The following is a 21,982-nucleotide window of genomic DNA, read 5'->3' as shown; positions in this document are numbered from 1 at the left end:
TTGGCTTTTTCAAATTTCCCTAATTTATCATGGTTTGTAATGAATTTTCTGATGTGAGCTTTGGTTTTGAGGCTGCAATATAGAGTTCAGGGCACCTGAGGAATGGTCTTTTTCAAACAGGGCACAGCTGTTGGCTTGCTCCAATTCTGGCTATTGTCTTTGTTTTGGGTGCCTCAGCTGAAATTTGGTTTCTTGAGTTTCACTGGGATTGTCAGGTTAATTCAGTCAGAATTCCACAGGCAGTCAGCTTTAGTGGTGGATGAATCTGGGAACAGCCGGTTTCCTTGCAACTTAATCAAACCCAATATCATTATGGATTCTTGCATTTCTTTGGCTTTTTTCTCTTTTTTCTTATTTATCATGGTTTGTAATGAATTTTCTGATGTGAGCTTTGGTTTTGAGGCTGGCATATTGAGTTCAGGGCACAAGAGGAAGGTTGTTTTTCAATCAGGGCACAGCTGTTGGCTTGCTCCACTTCTGGCTTGCTGTCATTGTTTTGAGTGCCTCAGCCGATTTGTGGTTTCTTGTGTGGCAATTTCCCAAATGTTTTCAGGGTCTGAGTTGGCTTTGCCTTCTTCCTTCCCAAATTTTGTATTCTGATGCAATTTAAAGAAGAGTTTGTACAGAATAGCCATTATGAAAGAAAAAACACAACAAATAGGCGTTTGAAGCTTAGAAATCTACAGGTAACATGACCAAGGTGAGTTTTTGTGTTTATGAAAATAAAATGGAACACTTTGGCTGAGGTGACAGATATTAATTGCCTCCAAACTGAGTTTCACTGTGATTTTCAGGTTAATTCATCAGAATTCCACAGGCTGTCAGCTGGAGGGGTGGATGAATCCGGGAAGAGCCGTTTCCTAGCGACTAAATCAAGCCCTATATCATTATGGATTCTTGCATTTCTTTGGCTTTTTTCTCTTTTTTCTTATTTATCATGGTTTGTAATGAATTTTCTGATGTGAGCTTTGGTTTTGAGGCTGGCATATTGAGTTCAGGGCACAAGAGGAAGGTTCTTTTTCAATCAGCGCACAGCTGTTGGCTTGCTCCTCTTCTGGCTTGCTGTCATTGTTTTGGGTGCCTCAGTGACTTTTGGCTTCTTGAGCGGCAATTTCCTAAACGTTTTCTGCGTCTGTGTTGGTTTTGCGTTCTTCCTTCCCAAATTTTGTATTCTGATGCAATACAAACAAGAGTTTGGACAGAGTAGCCATTATGAAATAAAACACACAACAAATAGGATGTTGAAACTTAGACATCTACAGGTAAAACAACCAAAGTGAGTTTTTGTGTTTTGGAAAATCAAATGGAACACTTTGGCTGAGGTGACAGATATTAATTGCCTCCAAACTGAGTTTCACTGCGATTTTCAGGTTAATTCCGTCAGAATTCCACAGGCCGTCAGCTTGAGGGGCGATTGAATCCGGGAACAGCCGGTTTCCTTGCGACTAAATCAAGCCCAATATAATTAGGGATTCTTGCATTTCTTTGGCTTTTTTCTCATTTTTCTTATGTATCATGGTTTGTAATGAATTTTCTGATGTGAGCTTTGGTTTTGAGGCTGCAATATGGAGTTCAGGGCACAAGAGGAAGGTTCTTTTTCAATCAGGGCACAGCTGTTGGCGTGCTCCAATTCTGGCTTGCTGTCATTGTTTTGGGTGCCTCAGCTGACTTTTGGTTTCTTGAGTGAAAATTTCCTAAAAGTTTTCTGGGTCTGAGTTGGTTTTGCCTTCTCCCTTTTGAAATTTTGCATTCTGACACAATACAAACAAGAGTTTGGGCACAGCAGCCATTATGAAATAAACAACACAACAAATTGCGTTTGAAGCTTAGCAATCTGCAGGTAGCATGACCAAGGTGAGTTTTTGTGTATTGGAAAATAAAGTGGAACACTTTGACTGAGGTGACAGATATTAATTGCCTCCAAACCGAGTTTCACTGCGATTTTCATGTTAATTCAGTCAGAAACCACAGACACTCAGCTGGGAGTTGTTGATGAATCTGCAACCAGCCAGGAATAAGAGAATAAATCAAGCCCAATATCACTAAGAACTCCTGCATTTCTTTGGCTTTTTTCTGATTTTTCTTATTTATCATGGTTTGTAATGAATTTTCTGATGTGAGCTTTGGTTTTGAGGCTGGTATATTGAGTTCAGGGCACAAGAGGAAGGTTCTTTTTCAATCAGGGCACAGCTGTTGGCGTGTTCCAATTCTGGCATCCTGACATTTTTTTGGGTGCCTCAGCTGATTTGTGATTTCTTGAGCGGCAATTTCCTAAATGTTTTCTGGGTCTGAGTTGGTTTTGCCTTCTTCCTTCCCAAATTTTGTATTCTGACGCCATACAAACAAGAGTTTGGCCAGAGCAGCCATTATGAAATAAAAAACACTACACATAGGTGTTTGAAGCTTAGAAATCTACAGATAACACGACCAAGGTGAGTTTTTGTGTTATGGAAAATAAAATGGAACACTTTGGCTGAGGTGACAGATATTAATTGCCTCCAAACTGAGTTTCACTGCGATTTTCAGGTTAATTCAGTCAGAATTCCACAGGCAGTCAGCTGGAGGGGTGGATGAATCCGGGAACGGGCCGTTTCCTTGCGACTAAATCCAGCTCAATATCATTATGGATTCTTGCATTTCTTGGCTTTTTTCTCATTTTTCTTATGTATCATGGTTTGTAATGAATTTCCTGATGTCAGCTTTGGTTTTGAGGCTGGAATATGGAGTTCAGGGTCCCGGAAGAATGGCCTTTTTCAATCAGGACTCAGCTGATTGCCTCCTCCAATTCTGGCTTGCTGTCATGGTTTTGGGTGCCTCAGCTGACTTTTGGTTTCTTGAGTGGCAATTTCCTAAATGTTTTCTGAGTCTGAGTTGGCTTTGCCTTCTACCTTCCCAAATTTTGTATGTGATGCAATACAAGGAAGATTTTGGACAGAGTAGCCATTATGAAATAAAAAACACAACAAATAGGCGTTTGAAGCTTGGAAATCTATAGGTAACATGACCAAAGTGAGTTTTTTTGTTTTGGAAAATAAAATGGAACACTTTGGCTGAGGTGACAGATATTAATTGTCTCCAAACCGAATTTCACTGCCATTTTGAGGTGAATTCAGTCAGAATCCCTATTCACTCAGCTGGGAGTTGTGGATGAATCTGGAAACAGCTGTTTACTTAGGAATAAATCAAGCCCAATATCACTAAGAAAACTTGCATTTCTTTGGCTTTTTTCTGATTTTTCCTATTTATCATGGTTTGAAAAGAATTTTTTGATGTGAGCTTTGGTTTTGTGGCTGGCATATTGAGTTTAGGGCACAAGAGGAAGGTTCTTTTTCAATCAGGGCACAGCTGTTGGCGTGCTCCAATTCTGCTTGCTGTCATTGTTTTGGGTGCCTCAGCTTATTTGTGGATTCTTTTTCTGCAGTTTCCTAAATGTTTTCTGGTTCTGATCGGATTTGCCTTCTTATTCCCAAATTTTGTATTCTGACGCAATACAAGCAAGATTTTGGACAGAGTAGCCATTATGAAAGAAAAAAAAAACACAGTAAATTGCCCTTTCAGGATTAGAAATCTACAGGCAACACGACCAAGATGAGTTTCTGTGTTTTGGAAAATGACATGATACCCTTCTGCTGAGGGGACAGATCCTAATTCCCTCCAAATTGAGTCTGAGTGCGATTTTGAGGTGAATTCAATCAGAATTCCAAAGTCTGTCTGTGGAAGGGGGTATGAATCTGGGAACAGCCAGTTTCCTTGTGTCTGAATCCAACCAAATTTCACAAAGGACTCTTGCATTTCTTTGGCTTTTTCACATTTCCCTTATTTACCATGGTTTGTAATGAATTTTCTGCTGTGAGCTTTGGTTTTGAGGCTGGAATATGGAGTTCAGGGCACAGGAGGAATGGTCTTTTTCAAACAGGGCACAGTTGTCGCCTTGCTCCCATTTTGCCTTGCTGTCATTGTTTTGGGTGCCTCAGCTGACTTTTGGTTTCTTGAGCGGCAATTTCCTAAATGTTTTATGGGTCTGAGTTGGTTTTGGCTTCTTCCTTCCCAAATTTTGTATTCTGCCACAATACAAACAAGAGTTTGGGCACGGTAGCCATTATGAAATAAAAAACACAACAAATAGGTGTTTGAAGCTTAGAAATCTACAGGTAACACGACCAAGGTGAGTTTTTGTGTTTTGGAAAATAAAATGGAAACTTTGGCTGAGGTGACAGATATTAATTGCCTCCAAACTGAGTTTCACTGCAATTTTCAGGTGAATTCAGTCAGAATTCCACAGGCAGTCAGCTGGAGGGGTGGATGAATCCGGGAACAGCCGGTTTCCTTGCAACTAAATCAAGCCCAATATCATTATGGATTCTTGCATTTCTTTGGCTTTTTTCTCATTTTTCTTATTTATCATGGTCTGTAATGAATTTTCTGATGTGAGCTTTTGTTTTGAGGCTTGAATATGGAGTTCAGGCACTGGATTAATGGTCTTTTTCAATCAGGGCACAGCTGTTGGCTTGCTCAAGTTCTGGATTGCTGTCATTTTTTTGGTGCCTCAGCTGACTTTAGGTTTCTTGAGCGGCAATTTCCTAAATGTTTTCTGAGTCTCAGTTGGATTTGCCTTCTTCCTTCCCAAATTTTGTATTCTGACGCAATATAAACAAGAGTTTGGACAGAGTAGCCATTATGAAATAAACAACACAACAAATATGCATTTGAAGCTTAGAAATCTACAGGTAACACGACCAAGGTGAGTTTTTGTGTTTTGGAAAATCAAATGGAACACTTTGGCTGAGGTGACAGATAGTAATTGCCTCCAAACCGAGTTTCACTGCGATTTTCATGTTAATTCAGTCAGAAACCACAGACACTCAGCTGGGAGGTATGGATGAATCTGGAAACAGCCATTAACAAGGGAATGATTCAAGCCCAATATCACTAAGAACTCCTGAATTTCTTTGGATTTTTTAGGATTTTTCTTATTTTTCATGGTTTGTAATAAATTTTCTGATGTGAGCTTTGGTTTTGAACCTGCAAGATGGAGTTCAGGGCACCGGAGGAATGGCCTTTTTCAATCAGGAAACAGCTGTTGGCTTACTCCAATTCTGACTTCCTTTCAAGGTTTTGGGTGCCTCAGTGTCCTTCAGTTTCTTGAGCGGCAATTTCCTAAATGTTTTCTGAATCTCAGTTGGTTTTGCCTTCTTCCTTCCCAAATTTTGTATTCTGACGCCAAACAAACAAGAATTTGGACAGAGTAGCCATTTTGAAATAAACAACACAGCAAATAGGCATTTGAAGCTTAGAAATCTACAGGTAACATGACCAAGGTGAGGTTTTGTGTTTTGGAAAATCAAATGAAACACTTTGGCTGAGGTGACAGATATTAATTGCCTCCAAACTGAGTTTCACTGCGATTTTCAGGTTAATTCAGTCAGAATTCCACAGGCAGTCAGCTGGAGTGGTGGATGAATCCGGGAACAGCCGGTTTCCTTGTGTCTAAATCCAGCCAAATATCACAAAGGACTCTTGCATTTCTTTGTTTTTTTCACATTTCCCTTATTTATCCTGGTTTGTAATGAATTTTCTGATGTGAGCTTTGCTTTTGAGGCTGCAATATGGAGTTCAGGGCACCGGAGGAATGGTCTTTTTCAAACAGGGCAGAGCTGTTGGCTTGCTCCACTTCTGGCTTGCTGTCATTGTTTTGGGTGCCTCAGCTGATTTTGGTTTCTTGAGCGGCAATTTCCTAAATGTTTTATGGGTCTGAGTTGGTTTTGCCTTCTTCCTTCCCAAATTTTGTATTCTGAGGCAATACAAACAAGAGTTTGTTTACAGTAGCCATTATGAAACAAGCAACAAAACAAATAGGCGTTTGAAGCTTATACATCTACAGGTAACACGACCAAGGTGAGTTTTTGTGTTTTGGAAAATACAATGGAACACTTTGGCTGAGGTGACAGATATTAATTGCCTCCAAACAGAGTTTCACTGTGATTTTCAGGTTAATTCAGTCAGAAATCCACAGGCAGTCAGCTGGAGGGGTGGATGAATCCGGGAACAGCCGGTTTCCTTATGACTAAATCAAGCCCAATATCATTATGGATTCTTGCAATTCTTTGGCTTTTTTCTCATTTTTCTTATTTATCATGGTTTGTAATGAATTTTCTGATGCGAGCTTTGGTTTTGAGGCTGCAGTATGGAGTTCAGGGCACTGGATTAATGGTCTTTTTCAATCAGGGCACAGCTGTTGGCTTGCTCAAGTTCTGGCTTGCTTTCATTGTTTTCGGTGCCTCAGCTGACTTTTGGTTTCTTGAGCGGAAATTCGGTAAATGTTTTCTGAGTCTCAGTTGGTTTTGCCTGCTTTCTTCCCAAATTTTGTATTCTGACACAATATAAACAAGAGTTTGGACAGAGTAGCCATTATGAAATAAAAAACACAACAAATAGGCGTTTGAAGCTTAGAAATCTACAGGCAACATGACCAAGGTGAGATTTTGTGTTTTGGAAAATAAAATGGAACACTTTGGCTGTGGTGACAGATATTAACTGCCTCCATTCAGCTTAATTCAGTCAGAATTCCACAGTCAGTCAGCTGGATGGGTGGATGAATCCGGTAATAGCCGGTTTCCTTGTGACTAAATGAAGTCCAATATCATTATGGATTCTTGCATTTCTTTGGCTTTTTTCTCATTTTTCTTATTTATCATGGTTTGTAATGAATTTTCTGATGTGAGCTTTGGTTTTTAGGCTGGCATATTGAGTTGAGGTCACAAAAGGAAGGAACTTTTTCAATCAGGGCACAGCTGTTGGGTTGCTCCAATTCTGGCTTGCTGTCATTGGTTTGGGTGCCTCAGCCGAGTTGTGGTTTCTTGAGTGGCAATTTCCTAAATGTTTTCTGGGTATCAGTTGGTTTTGCCTTCTTCCTTCCCAAATTTTCTATTCTGACGCAATACAAACAAGAGTTTGGACAGAGTAGCCATTATGAAATTAAAAACACAACAAATAGGCATTTGAAGCTACAGGTAACACGACCAAGGTGAGATTTTGTGTTTTGGAAAATCAAATGGAACACTTTGGCTGAGGTGACAGATATTAATTGCCTCCAAATTGAGTTTCACTGCGATTTTCAGGTTAATTCAGTCAGAATTCCACAAGCTGTCAGCTGGAGGGGTGGATGAATCCGGGAACAGCCGGTTTCCTTGCGACTAAATCAAGCCCAATATAATTAGGGATTCTTGCATTTCTTTGGCTTTTTTCTCATTTTTCTTTTGTATCATGGTTTGTAATGAATTTTCTGATGTGAGCTTTGGTTTTGAGGCTGGCATATTGAGTTCAGGGCACAAGAGGAGGGTTCTATTTCAAACAGGGCACAGCTGTTGGCTTGCTCCAATTCTAGCTTGCTGTCATTGTTTTGGGTGCCTCAGCTGATTTTGGTTTCTTGAGCGGCAATTTCCTAAATGTTTTATGGGTCTGAGTTGGTTTTGCCTTCTTCCTTCCCAAATTTTGTATTCTGAGGCAATACAAACAAGAGTTTTGACAGAGTAGCCATTATGAAATAAAAAACACAACAAATAGGCGTTTGAAGCTTATACATCTACAGGTAACAAGACCAAGTGAGTTTTTGTGTTTTGGAAAATAAAGTGGAACACTTTGGCTGAGGTGACAGATAGTAATTGCCTCCAAACTGATTGTCACTGCGATTTTCAGGTTAATTCAGTCAGAATTCCACAGGCAGTCAGCTGGAGGGGGGGATGAATCTTGGACGAGCCGATTTCCTTGCGACTAAATCAAGCCCAATATCATTATGGATTCTTGCATTTCTTTGGCTTTTTCTCATTTTTCTTATTTATCATGGTTTGTAATGAATTTTCTGATGTGAGCTTTGGTTTTAAGCTGGCATATTGAGTTCAGGGCACAAGAGGAGGGTTGTTTTTAATCAGGGCACAGTTGTTGGGTTGCTCCAATTCTGGCTTGCTGTCTTGTTTTGGGTGCCTCAGCTGATTTGTGGATTCTTGAGTGGCAATATCCTAAATGTTTTCTGGGTCTGAGTTACTTTTGCCTTCTTATTCCCAAATTTTGTATTCTGATGCAATACAAGCAAGATTTTTACGGAGTAGCCATTATGAAAGAAAAAAAAAAAAACAAAGCAAATTGGCCTTTCAGGATTAGAACTGTACAGGCAACACAATCAAGATGAGTTTCTTTGTTTTGGATAATGACATGGACCCCTTCTGCTGAGGGGACAGATACTAATTTCCTCCAAATTGAGTGTGAGTGCAATTTTGAGGTGAATTCAATCAGAATTCCAAAGTCAGTCTGTTTAAGGGTGGGATGAATCCTGAAACAGCCAGTTTCCTTGTGTCTAAATCCAGCCAAATATCACAAAGGACTCTTGCATTTCTTTGGCTTTTTCACATTTCCCTTATTTATCATGGTTTGTTATGAATTTTCTGATGTGAGCTTTGGTTTTGAGGCTGCAAAATGGATTTCAGGGTACAAGAGAATGGTTCTTTTTCAATCAGGGCACAGCTGTTGGCTTGCTCCAATTCTGTCTTGCTGTCATTGTTCTGCATGCCTCAGCTTACTTTTGGTTCCTTGAGCAGTAATTTCCTAAATATTTTCTGGGTCTGAGTTGGTTTTGCCTTCTTCCTTCCCAAATTTTGTATTCTGATGCAATACAAACAAGAGTTTGGACAGAGTAGCTATTATGAAATAAAAAGTGCAACAAATAGGCGTTTGAAGCTCAGAAATCTACAGGTAACACGACCAAGGTGAGTTTTTGTGTTTTGGAAAAGAAAATGGAACACTTTGGCTGAGGTGACAGATATTAATTGCCTCCAAACTGAGTTTCCCTGCGATTTTCAGGTTAATTCCATCAGAATTCCACAGGCATTCAGCTGCAGCGGTGGATGAATCCAGGAACAGCCGGTTTCCTTGCGACTAAATCAAGCCCAATATCATTATGGATTCTTGCATTTCTTTGGCTTTTTCTCATTTCTCTTATGTATCATGGTTTGCAATAAATTTTCTGATGTGAGCTCTGGTTTTAAGGCTGGCATATTGGGTTCAGGGAACAAGAGGATGGTTCTTTTCAATCAGGGCACAGCTGTTGTCCTCCTCCAATTCTGGCTTGCTGTCAATGTTTTGAGTGCTTCAGCACATTTGTGGATTCTAGTGTGTCAATTTACTAGATGTTTTTTGGGTCTGTGTTGGTTTTGCCTTCTTCCTTCCCAAATTTTGTATTCTGATGCAATACAAACAAGAGTTTGGACAGAGTAGGTATTATGAAATAAAAAACACAACAAATAGGCGTTTGAGGCTTAGAAATCTACAGGTAACATGACCAAGGTGAGTTTTTGTGTTTTGGAAAATCAAATGGAACACTTTGGCTGAGGTGACAGATATTAATTGCCTCCAAACTGAGTTTCACTGTGATTTTCAGGTTAATTCAGTCAGAATACCACAGGCAGTCAGCTGCAGGGGTGGATGAATCCTGGAACAGCCTGTTTCCTTCGAGTGAATCAAGCCCAATATCATAATGGATTCTTGCATTTCTTTGGCCTTTTTCTTATTTTTCTTATTTATCATGGTTTGTAATGAATTTTCTGAGGTGAGCTTTGGTTTTGAAGCTGCAATATGGAGTTCAGGATCCGGGGGAATGGTCTTTTTCCTTTTTTTTTTTTTTCTTGACAGGCAGAGTGGACAGTGAGAGAGAGAGACAGGGAGAAATTTCTTCCTTTGCCGTTGGTTCACCCTCCAATGGCCGCCGCGGCCAGTGTGCTGCGGCGGGCGCACCGCGCTGATCCGATTGCAGGAACCAGGAGCCAGGTGCTTTTCCTGGTCTCCCATGGGGTGCAGTGCCCCAGCACTTGGGCCATGCTCCACTGCACTCCCTGGCCACAGCAGAGGGCTGGCCTGGAAGAGGGGCAACCGGGACAGAATCCGCACCCAGACCGGGACTAGAACCTGGTGTGCTGGGGCCGCTAGGTGGAGGATTAGCTTAATGAGCCGCGGAGCCGGCTGGGAATGCTCTTTTTCAAACAGGGCACAGCTCTTGGCCTGCTCCAATTCTGGCTTGCTGTCATTGTTTTGGGAGCCTCAGACGATTTGTGGTTTCTTGAGCGGCAATATCCTAAATGTTTTCTGCGTCTGAGTTGGTTTTGCCTTCTTCCTTCCCAAATTTTGTATTCTGCCACAATACAAACAAGAGTTTGGGCAGAGTAGCCATTTTGTAATGAAAAACACAGCAAATAGGCGTTTGAAGCTTAGAAATCTACAGGTAACACGACCAAGGTGAGTTTTTGTGTTTTGGAAAATCAAATGGAACACTTTGCCTGAGGAGACAGATATTAATTGCCTCCAAAGTGAGTTTCACTGCGATTTTCAGGTGAATTCAGTTAGAATTCCACAGGCAATCAGCAGGAGCGGTGGATGAATCCGGGAATAGCCGGTTTCCTTGCGACTAAATCCAGCCCAATATCATTATGGAATCTTCCATTTCTTTCGCTTTTTTCTCATTTTTCTTATTTATCATGGTTTGTAATGAATTTTTTCATGTGAGCTTTGGTTTTGAGGCTGGCATATTGAGTTCAGGTCACCAGAGGAAGGTTCTTTTTCAATCAGGGCACAGCTGTTGGCATGCTCCAATTCTGGCTTGCTGTCATTGTTTTGGGTGCCTCAGCTGTCTTTTGGTTTCTTGAGTGGCAATTTACTAAATGTTTTCTGGATCTTAGTTGGTTTTGCCTTCTTCCTTCCCAAATATTGTATTCTGACACGATACAACCAATAGTTTGGACAGAGTTGCCATTATGAATTAAAAAACATTACAAATAGGCCTTTGAAGCTTAGAAATCTACAGGTAACATAACCAAGGTGAGTTTTTATGTTTTGCAAAATCAAATGGAATACTTTGGCTGAGGTCACAGATATATATTGCCTCCAAAGTGAGTTTCACTGCGATTTTCTGGTTAATTCAGTCAGAATTCCACAGGCAGTCAGCAGGAGTGGTGGATGAATCTGGGAACAGCCGGTTTCCTTGCGACTAAATCAAGCCCAATATCATTATGGATTCTTGCATTTCTTTGGCTTTTTTCTCATTTTACTTATTTATCATGGTTTGTAATGAATTTTCTGATGTGAGCTTTGGTTTTGAGGCTGGCATATGGAGTTCAGGGTACCGGAGGAATACTCTTTTTCAAACAGGGCATAGCTGTTGGCCTGCTCCAAATCTGGCTTGCTGTCATTTCTTTGGGTGCCTCAGCTGAATTTTGGTTTCTTGAGCGGCAATTTCCTAAATGTTTGCTGGGTCTGAGTTGGTTTTGCCTTCTTCCTTCCCAAATTTTCTTTTCTGATGGCATGCAAACAAGAGTTTCGGCAGAGTAGCCATCATGAAATAAAAAACACTACAAATATGCGTTTAAAGCTTAGAAATCTACAGGTAATACAACCAAGGTGAGTTTTTGTGTTTTAGAAAATCAAATGGAACACTTTGGCTGAGGTTACAGATAGTAATTGCCTCCAAACTGAGTTTCACTGCGATTTTCAGGTGAATTCCGTCAGAATTCCACAGGCAGTCCGCTGGAGGGGTGGATGAATCCGGGAACAGCCGGTTTCCTTGTGACGAAATCAAGCTGAATATCATTATGGATTCTTGCATTTCTTTGGCTTTTTTCTCCTTTTTCTTATTTATCATGGTTTGTGATGAATTTTCTGATGTGAGCTTTGGTTTTGAGGCTGGCATATGGAGTTCAGGGCACAAGAGGAATGGTCTTTTTCAAACAGGGCACAGCTGTTGGCCTGCTCCAATTCTTGCTTCCCGTCATTGTTTTGGGTGCCGCGGCTGACTTCAGGTGAATTCAGTCACAATTCCACAGGCAGTCAGCTGTAGGGGTGGATGAATCTGGGCACAGCCGGTATCCTTGCGAATAAATCCAGCCCAATATCATTATGGGTTTTCTGGGTCTGAGTTGGTTTTGCTGTCTGCCTTCCCAAATTATCTTTTCTGATGCCATACAAACAAGAGTTTGGGCAGAGTAGCCATTATGAAATAAAAAACACAACACATGGGCGTTTGAAGCTTAGAAATCTACAGGTAGCACGACCATGGTGAGTTTTTGTGTTTTGGAACATAAAATGGAACGCTTTGGCTGAGGTGACAGATATTAATTGCTACCAAACTGAGTTTCACTGTGATTTTCAGGTTAATTCAGTCAGAATTCCACAGGCAGTCAGCTGGAGGGGTGGATGAATCTGGGAACAGCCGGTTTCCATGCGAATAAAACAAGCCTAATATCATTATGGATTCTTGCATTTCTTTGGCTTTTTTCTCATTTTTTATTTATCAAGGTTTGTAATGAATTTTCTGATGTGAGATTTGGTTTTGAGGCTGCAATATGCAGTTCAGGGCACCGGAGGAATGGCCATTTTCAAACAGGGCACAGCTGTTGGCCTGCTCGAATTCTGGCTTGCTGTCATTGTTTTAAGTGCCTCAGCTGACTTTTGGTTTCTTGAGCAGCAATTTCCTGCATGTTTTCAGGGTCTGAGTTGGTTTTGCCTTCTTCCTTCCCAAATTTTGTATTCTGACGCCATACAAACAAGAGTTTGGGCAGAGCAGCCATTTTGTAATGAAAAACACAGCAAATAGGCATTTGAAGCTTAGAAATCTACAGGTAACATGACCAAGGTGAGGTTTTGTGTTGTGGAAAATCAAATGGAACACGTTGGCTGAGGTGACAGATATAAATTGCCTCCAAACTGAGTTTCACTGCGATTTTCAGGTGAATTCAGTCACAATTCCACAGGCAGTCAGCTGGAGGGGTGGATGAACTGGGAACAGCCGGTATCCTTGCGAATAAATCCAGCCCAATATCATTATGGATTCTTGCATTTCTTTGTCTTTTTTCTCATTTGTCTTATTTATCATGGTTTGTAATGAATTTTCTGATGTCAGCTTTGGTTTTGAAGCTGCAATATGGAGTTCAGGGCACCGGAGGAATGGCCTTTTTCCATCAGGGCACAGCTGTTGGCTTGCTCCAATTCTGGCTTGCTGTCATTATTTTGGGAGCCTCAGCTGACTTTTGGTTTCTTGAGTGGAAATTTCCTAAATGTTTTCTGGGTCTGAGTTGGTTTTGCCTTCTTCCTTCCCAAATTTTGTATTCTGACGGCATACAAACAAGAGTTTGGACAGAGTAGCCATTATGGAATGAAAAACATAACCAATAGGCGTTTGAAGCTTAGAAATCTACAGGTAACACGACCAAGGTGAGTTTTTGTGTTTTGGAAAGTCAAATGGAACACTTTGGCTAGGTGACAGATATTAATTGCCTCCAAACTGAGTTTCACTGCGATATTCAGGTTAATTCAGTCAGAATTCCACAGGCAGTCACCTGGAGGGGTAGATGAATCCGGGAACAGCCGGTTTCCTTGCGACTGAATCAAGCCCAATATCATTATGGATTCTTGCAATTCTTTGGCTTTTTTCTCATTTTTCTTATTTATGATGGTTTGTAATGAATTTTCTGATGTGAGCTTTGGTTTTGAGTCTGCAAGATGGAGTTCTGGGCACCGAAGGAATGGCCATATTCAATCAGGGCACAGACCTTTGCTTGCTCCAATTCTGGCTTACTGTCATTGGTTTGGGTGCCTCAGCTGAGTTTGCTTTCTTGAGCGGCAAGTTCCTAAATGTTTTCTGGGTCTGAGTTGGTTTTGCCTTCTTCCTTCAAATGTTGCTTCTGACGCAATACAAACAAGAGTTTAGACAGAGTAGCCATTATGAAATAAAAAACACAACAAATAGGCGTTTGAAGCTTAGACATCTACTGGTATCATGACCAAGGTGAGTTTTTGTGTTTTGGAATATAAAATGGAACACTTTGGCTGAGGTGACAGATATTAATTGCCTCCAAACTGAGTTTCACTGTGATTTTCAGGTTAATTCAGTCAGAATTCCACAGGCAGTCAGCTGGAGGGGTGGATGAATCTGGGAACAACCGGTTTCCTTGCGCCTAATCAAACCTAATATCATTATGGAATCTTGCATTTCTTTGGATTTATTCTCATTTTTCTTATTTATCATGGTGTGTAATGAATTTTCTGATGTGAGCTTTGGTTTTGAGTCTGGAAGATGGAGTTCAGGGCAGAAGAGGATGGTTCTTTTTCAATCAGGGCACAGCTCTTTGCTTGCTCCAATTCTGGTTTAATGTAATTGGTTTGGGTACCTCAGCTGACTTTTGGTTTCTTGAGCGGCAATTTCCTAAATGTTTTCTGGGTCTGAGTTGGTTTTGCCTTCTTCCTTGTCAAATTTTGTATTCTGACGCAATACAAAAAAGAGTTTGGTTAAAGTAGCCATTATGAAATAAAAACCACAACAAATAGGCTTTTGAAGCTTAGAAATCTACAGGTAACACGACCATGGTGAGTTTTTGTGTTTTGGAAAATCAAATGGAACACTTTGGCTGAGGTGACAGATATTAATTGCTTCCAAACTGAGTTTCACTGTGATTTTCAGGTTAATTCAGTCAGAATTCCACAGGTAGTCAGCTGGAGGGGGGGATGAATCTGGGAAGAGCTGATTTCCTTGAGACTAAATCAAGCCCAATATCATTATGGATTCTTGCATTTCTTTGGCTTTTTCTCATTTCTCTTATATATCATGGTTTGTAATAAATTTTCTGATGTGAGCTCTGGTTTTAAGGCTGGCATATTGGGTTCAGGGAACAAGAGGATGGTTCTTTTCAATCAGGGCACAGCTGTTGGCCTCCTCCAATTCTGGCTTGCTGTCAATGTTTTGAGTGCTTCAGCAAATTTGTGGATTCTAGTGTGTCAATTTACTAGATGTTTTTTGGGTCTGTGTTGGTTTTGCCTTCTTCCTTCCCAAATTTTGTATTCTGATGCAATACAAACAAGAGTTTGGACAGAGTAGGTATTATGAAATAAAAAACACAACAAATAGGCATTTGAAGCTTAGAAATCTACAGGTAACACGACCAAGGTGAGTTTTTGTGTTTTGGAAAAGAAAATGGAACACTTTGGCTGAGGTGACAGATATTAATTGCCTCCAAACTGAGTTTCACTGTGATTTTCAGGTTAATTCAGTCAGAATACCACAGGCAGTCACCTGGAGGGGTGGATGAATCCTGGAACAGCCTGTTTCCTTCGAGTGAATCAAGCCCAATATCATAATGGATTCTTGCATTTCTTTGGCTTTTTTCTTATTTTTCTTATTTATCATGGTTTGTAATGAATTTTCTGAGGTGAGCTTTGGTTTTGAAGCTGCAATATGGAGTTCAGGATCCGGGGGAATGGTCTTTTTCCTTTTTTTTTTTCTTTACAGGCAGAGTGGACAGTGAGAGAGAGAGACAGGGAGAAATTTCTTCCTTTGCTGTTGGTTCACCCTCCAATGGCCGCCGCGGCCAGTGTGCTGCGGCGGGCGCACCGCGCTGATCCGATTGCAGGAACCAGGAGCCAGGTGCTTTTCCTGGTCTCCCATGGGGTGCAGTGCCCCAGCACTTGGGCCATGCTCCACTGCACTCCCTGGCCACAGCAGAGGGCTGGCCTGGAAGAGGGGCAACCGGGACAGAATCCGCACCCAGTCCAGGACTAGAACCTGGTGTGCTGGGGCCGCTAGGTGGAGGATTAGCTTAATGAGCCGCGGAGCCGGCTGGGAATGCTCTTTTTCAAACAGGGCACAGCTCTTGGCCTGCTCCAATTCTGGCTTGCTGTCATTGTTTTGGGAGCCTCAGACGATTTGTGGTTTCTTGAGCGGCAATATCCTAAATGTTTTCTGCGTCTGAGTTGGTTTTGCCTTCTTCCTTCCCAAATTTTGTATTCTGCCACAATACAAACAAGAGTTTGGGCAGAGTAGCCATTTTGTAATGAAAAACACAGCAAATAGGCGTTTGAAGCTTAGAAATCTACAGGTAACACGACCAAGGTGAGTTTTTGTGTTTTGGAAAATCAAATGGAACACTTTGCCTGAGGAGACAGATATTAATTGCCTCCAAACTGAGTTTCACTGCGATTTTCAGGTGAATTCAGTCAGAATTCCACAGGCAATCAGCAGGAGCAGTGGATGAATCCGGGAATAGCCGGTTTCCTGGCGACTAAATCCAGCCCAATATCATTATGGATTCTTGCATTTCTTTCGCTTTTTTCTCATTTTTCTTATTTATCATGGTTTGTAATGAATTTTTTCATGTGAGCTTTGGTTTTGAGGCTGGCATATTGAGTTCAGGTCACCAGAGGAAGGTTCTTTTTCAATCAGGGCACAGCTGTTGGCATGCTCCAATTCTGGCTTGCTGTCATTGTTTTGGGTGCCTCAGCTGTCTTTTGGTTTCTTGAGTGGCAATTTACTAAATGTTTTCTGGATCTTAGTTGGTTTTGCCTTCTTCCTTCCCAAATATTGTATTCTGACACGATACAACCAATAGTTTGGACAGAGTTGCCATTATGAATTAAAAAACATTACAAATAGGCCTTTGAAGCTTAGAAATCTACAGGTAACATAACCAAGGTGAGTTTTTATGTTTTGCAAAATCAAATGGAATACTTTGGCTGAGGTCACAGATATATATTGCCTCCAAAGTGAGTTTCACTGCGATTTTCTGGTTAATTCAGTCAGAATTCCACAGGCAGTCAGCAGGAGTGGTGGATGAATCTGGGAACAGCCGGTTTCCTTGCGACTAAATCAAGCCCAATATCATTATGGATTCTTGCATTTCTTTGGCTTTTTTCTCATTTTTCTTATTTATCATGGTTTGTAATGCATTTTCTGATGTGAGCTTTGGTTTTGAGGCTGGCATATGGAGTTCAGGGTACCGGAGGAATACTCTTTTTCAAACAGGGCATAGCTGTTGGCCTGCTCCAAATCTGGCTTGCTGTCATTTCTTTGGGTGCCTCAGCTGAATTTTGGTTTCTTGAGCGGCAATTTCCTAAATGTTTGCTGGGTCTGAGTTGGTTTTGCCTTCTTCCTTCCCAAATTTTCTTTTCTGATGGCATGCAAACAAGAGTTTCGGCAGAGTAGCCATTATGAAATAAAAAACACTACAAATATGCGTTTAAAGCTTAGAAATCTACAGGTAATACGACCAAGGTGAGTTTTTGTGTTTTAGAAAATCAAATGGAACACTTTGGCTGAGGTTACAGATAGTAATTGCCTCCAAACTGAGTTTCACTGCGATTTTCAGGTGAATTCCGTCAGAATTCCACAGGCAGTCCGCTGGAGGGGTGGATGAATCCGGGAACAGCCGGTTTCCTTGTGACGAAATCAAGCTGAATATCATTATGGATTCTTGCATTTCTTTGGCTTTTTTCTCCTTTTTCTTATTTATCATGGTTTGTGATGAATTTTCTGATGTGAGCTTTGGTTTTGAGGCTGGCATATGGAGTTCAGGGCACAAGAGGAATGGTCTTTTTCAAACAGGGCACAGCTGTTGGCCTGCTCCAATTCTTGTTTCCCGTCATTGTTTTGGGTGCCGCGGCTGACTTCAGGTGAATTCAGTCACAATTCCACAGGCAGTCAGCTGTAGGGGTGGATGAATCTGGGCACAGCCGGTATCCTTGCGAATAAATCCAGCCCAATATCATTATGGGTTTTCTGGGTCTGAGTTGGTTTTGCTGTCTGCCTTCCCAAATTATCTTTTCTGATGCCATACAAACAAGAGTTTGGGCAGAGTAGCCATTATGAAATAAAAACCACAAGAAATAGGATTTTGAAGCTTAGAAATCTACAGGTAGCACAACCATGGTGAGTTTTTTTGTTTTGGAACATAAAATGGAACGCTTTGGCTGAGGTGACAGATATTAATTGCTACCAAACTGAGTTTCACTGCGATTTTCAGGTTAATTCAGTCAGAATTCCACAGGCAGTCAGCTGGAGGGGTGGATGAATCTGGGAACAGCCGGTTTCCATGCGAATAAAACAAGCCTAATATCATTATGGATTCTTGCATTTCTTTGGCTTTTTTCTCATTTTTTATTTATCAAGGTTTGTAATGAATTTTCTGATGTGAGATTTGGTTTTGAGGCTGCAATATGCAGTTCAGGGCACCGGAGGAATGGCCTTTTTCAAACAGGGCACAGCTGTTGGCCTGCTCGAATTCTGGCTTGCTGTCATTGTTTTAAGTGCCTCAGCTGACTTTTGGTTTCTTGAGCAGCAATTTCCTGCATGTTTTCAGGGTCTGAGTTGGTTTTGCCTTCTTCCTTCCCAAATTTTGTATTCTGACGCCATACAAACAAGAGTTTGGGCAGAGCAGCCATTTTGTAATGAAAAACACAGCAAATAGGCATTTGAAGCTTAGAAATCTACAGGTAACATGACCAAGGTGAGGTTTTGTGTTGTGGAAAATCAAATGGAACACGTTGGCTGAGGTGACAGATATAAATTGCCTCCAAACTGAGTTTCACTGCGATTTTCAGGTGAATTCAGTCACAATTCCACAGGCAGTCAGCTGGAGGGGTGGATGAACTGGGAACAGCCGGTAACCTTGCGAATAAATCCAGCCCAATATCATTATGGATTCTTGCATTTCTTTGTCTTTTTTCTCATTTGTCTTATTTATCATGGTTTGTAATGAATTTTCTGATGTCAGCTTTGGTTTTGAAGCTGCAATATGGAGTTCAGGGCACCGGAGGAATGGCCTTTTTCCATCAGGGCACAGCTGTTGGCTTGCTCCAATTCTGGCTTGCTGTCATTATTTTGGGAGCCTCAGCTGACTTTTGGTTTCTTGAGTGGAAATTTCCTAAATGTTTTCTGGGTCTGAGTTGGTTTTGCCTTCTTCCTTCCCAAATTTTGTATTCTGACGGCATACAAACAAGAGTTTGGACAGAGTAGCCATTATGGAATGAAAAACACAACCAATAGGCGTTTGAAGCTTAGAAATCTACAGGTAACACGACCAAGGTGAGTTTTTGTGTTTTGGAAAGTCAAATGGAACACTTTGGCTAGGTGACAGATATTAATTGCCTCCAAACTGAGTTTCACTGCGATATTCAGGTTAATTCAGTCAGAATTCCACAGGGAGTCACCTGGAGGGGTAGATGAATCCGGGAACAGCCGGTTTCCTTGCGACTAAATCAAGCCCAATATCATTATGGATTCTTGCATTTCTTTGGCTCTTATTTTTCTTATTTATCATGGTTTGTAATGAATTTTCTGATGTGCGCTTTGGTTTTTAGGCTGGCATATGGAGTTCAGGGCACAAGAGGAATGGCATTTTCAATCAGGGCATAAGTGTTGGCTTGCTCCAATTCTGGCTTGCTGTCATTGTTTTGGGTGCCTCAGCCGATTTGTGGTTTCTTGAGCGGCATTTTCCTAAATGTTTTCTGGGTCTGAGTTGGTTTTTCCTTCTTCCTTCCCAAATTTTGTATTCTGATGCAATATAAACAAGAGTTTGGTCAAAGTAGCCATTATGAAATAAAAAACACAACAAACAAACATTTCAAGGTTATACATGTACAGAAAACACGACCAAGGTGAGTTTTTGTGTTTTGGAAAATCAAATGGAACACTTTGACTGAGGTGACAGATATTAATTGCCTCCAAACTGAGTTTCACTGCGATGTTCAGGTTAATTCAGTCGAATTCCACAGGTAGCCAGATGGAGGGGTGGATGAATCTGGGAACAGCCGGTTTCCTTGCGACTGAATCAAGCCCAATATCATTATGGATTCTTGCATTTCTTTGGCTTTTTTCTCATTTTTCTTATTTATGATGGTTTGTAATGAATTTTCTGATGTGAGCTTTGGTTTTGAGTCTGCAAGATGGAGTTCAGGGCACCGGAGGAATGGCCATATTCAATCAGGGCACAGACCTTTGCTTGCTCCAATTCTGGCTTACTGTCATTGGTTTGGGTGCCTCAGCTGAGTTTGCTTTCTTGAGCGGCAAGTTCCTAAATGTTTTCTGGGTCTGAGTTGGTTTTGCCTTCTTCCTTCAAATGTTGCTTCTGACGCAATACAAACAAGAGTTTAGACAGAGTAGCCATTATGAAATAAAAAACACAACAAATAGGCGTTTGAAGCTTAGACATCTACTGGTAACATGACCAAGGTGAGTTTTTGTGTTTTGGAATATAAAATGGAACACTTTGGCTGTGGTGACAGATATTAATTGCCTCCAAACTGAATTTCACTGTGATTTTCAGGTTAATTCAGTCAGAATTCCACAGGCAGTCAGCTGGAGGGGTGGATGAATCTGGGAACAACCGGTTTCCTTGCGACTAAATCAAACCTAATATCATTATGGAATCTTGCATTTCTTTGGATTTATTCTCATTTTTCTTATTTATCATGGTGTGTAATGAATTTTCTGATGTGAGCTTTGGTTTTGAGTCTGGAAGATGGAGTTCAGGGCAGAAGAGGATGGTTCTTTTTCAATCAGGGCACAGCTCTTTGCTTGCTCCAATTCTGGTTTAATGTAATTGGTTTGGGTACCTCAGCTGACTTTTGGTTTCTTGAGCGGCAATTTCCTACATGTTTTCTGGGTCTGAGTTGGTTTTGCCTTCTTCCTTGTCAAATTTTGTATTCTGACGCAATACAAAAAAGAGTTTGGTTAAAGTAGCCATTATGAAATAAAAACCACAACAAATAGGCTTTTGAAGCTTAGAAATCTACAGGTAACACGACCATGGTGAGTTTTTGTGTTTTGGAAAATCAAATGGAACACTTTGGCTGAGGTGACAGATATTAATTGCTTCCAAACTGAGTTTCACTGTGATTTTCAGGTTAATTCAGTCACAATTCCACAGGTAGTCAGCTGGAGGGGGGGATGAATCTGGGAAGAGCTGATTTCCTTGAGACTAAATCAAGCCCAATATCATTATGGATTCTTGCATTTCTTTGGCTTTTTCTCATTTCTCTTATGTATCATGGTTTGTAATAAATTTTCTGATGTGAGCTTTGGTTTTGAGTCTGCAATATGGAGTTCAGGGCACAAGAGGAAGGTTCTTTTTCAAACAGGGCACAGCCATTTGCTTGCTCCAGTTCTGGCTTACTGTCATTGTTTTGGGTGCCTCAGCTGATTTTTGGTGTGTTGAGTGGCAATTTCCTAAATGTTTTCTGGGTCTGAGTTGGTTTTGCCTTCTTCCTTCCCAAATTTTGTATTCTGACGCCATACAAACAAGAGGTTGGACAGAGGAGCCATTATGAAATAAAAAAAAACACAAGAAATAGGAGTTTGAAGCTTAGAAATCTACAGGTAACACGACCAAGGTGAGATTTTGTGTTTTGGAAAATCAAATGGAACACTTTGGCTGAGGTGACACATATTAATTGCCTCCAAACTGAGTTTCACTGCGATTTTCAGGTTAATTCTGTCAGAATTCCACAGGCTGTCAGCTGGAGGGGTGGATGAATCCGGGAAAGATGGTTTCCTTGCGACTAAATCAAGCCCAATATCATTGTGGATTCTTGCATTTCTTTGGCTTTTTTCTCATCTTTCTTATTTATCATGGTTTGTAATAAATTTTCGGATGTGAGCTTTGGTTTTGAGGCTGGCATTTTGAGTTCAGGGCACCGGAGGAATGGTCCTTTTCAAACATGGCACAGCTGTTGGCCTGCTCCAATTCTGGCTTGCTGTCATTTTATTTTGGGTGCCTCAGCTTATTTGTGGTTTCTTGAGTGGCAATTTTCTGAATGTTTTCTGGGTCTGAGTTGCTTTTGCCTTCTTCCTTGTCAAATTTTGTATTCTGACGCAATACAAAAAAGAGTTTCAGCAGAGTAGCCATTATGAAATAAAAAACACAACAAATAGGCGTTTGAAGCTTAGAAATCTACAGGTAACACGACCAAGGTGAGGTTATGTGTTTTGGATAATAAAATATCTGAGGTGACAGATATTAATTGCTTCCAAACTGAGTTTCACTGCGATTTTCAGGTGAATTCAGTCAGAATTCCACAGGCAGTCAGCTGCAGTGGTCGATGAATCCAGGAACAGCCGGTTTCCTTGAGACTAAATCAAGCCCTATATCATTATGCATTCTTGGAATTCTTTGGCTTTTTT

The 21,982-nt window shown here is 40.9% G+C and overlaps 1 long non-coding RNA gene across 2 annotated transcripts in view; it reads left to right on the top strand.

The window, feature by feature from the left end:
* The first annotated feature begins 454 nt into the window (after positions 1-454).
* Positions 455-21,982, top strand: part of LOC149119077 (uncharacterized) — an 82,472-nt gene continuing 60,944 nt past the window's right edge. The window contains exon 1 of one of the 2 annotated variants that reach the window (XR_016228802.1): positions 455-700. This is a non-coding gene — a long non-coding RNA (uncharacterized LOC149119077). Of the gene's footprint in view, positions 701-18,182; positions 18,309-21,982 lie in introns of those variants that run through there. The other variant, XR_016228803.1, reaches the window with a different exon arrangement.

The sequence above is a fragment of the Oryctolagus cuniculus genome, unplaced genomic scaffold, assembly GCF_051225735.1.
Source record: "Oryctolagus cuniculus isolate XC-2025 breed Fujian yellow rabbit unplaced genomic scaffold, ASM5122573v1 ptg000038l, whole genome shotgun sequence".
NCBI classification, from domain to species: domain Eukaryota; kingdom Metazoa; phylum Chordata; class Mammalia; order Lagomorpha; family Leporidae; genus Oryctolagus; species Oryctolagus cuniculus.
Note: the sequence above shows the minus strand (reverse complement) of the source record. Positions and strands in the feature narration are given on the sequence as shown.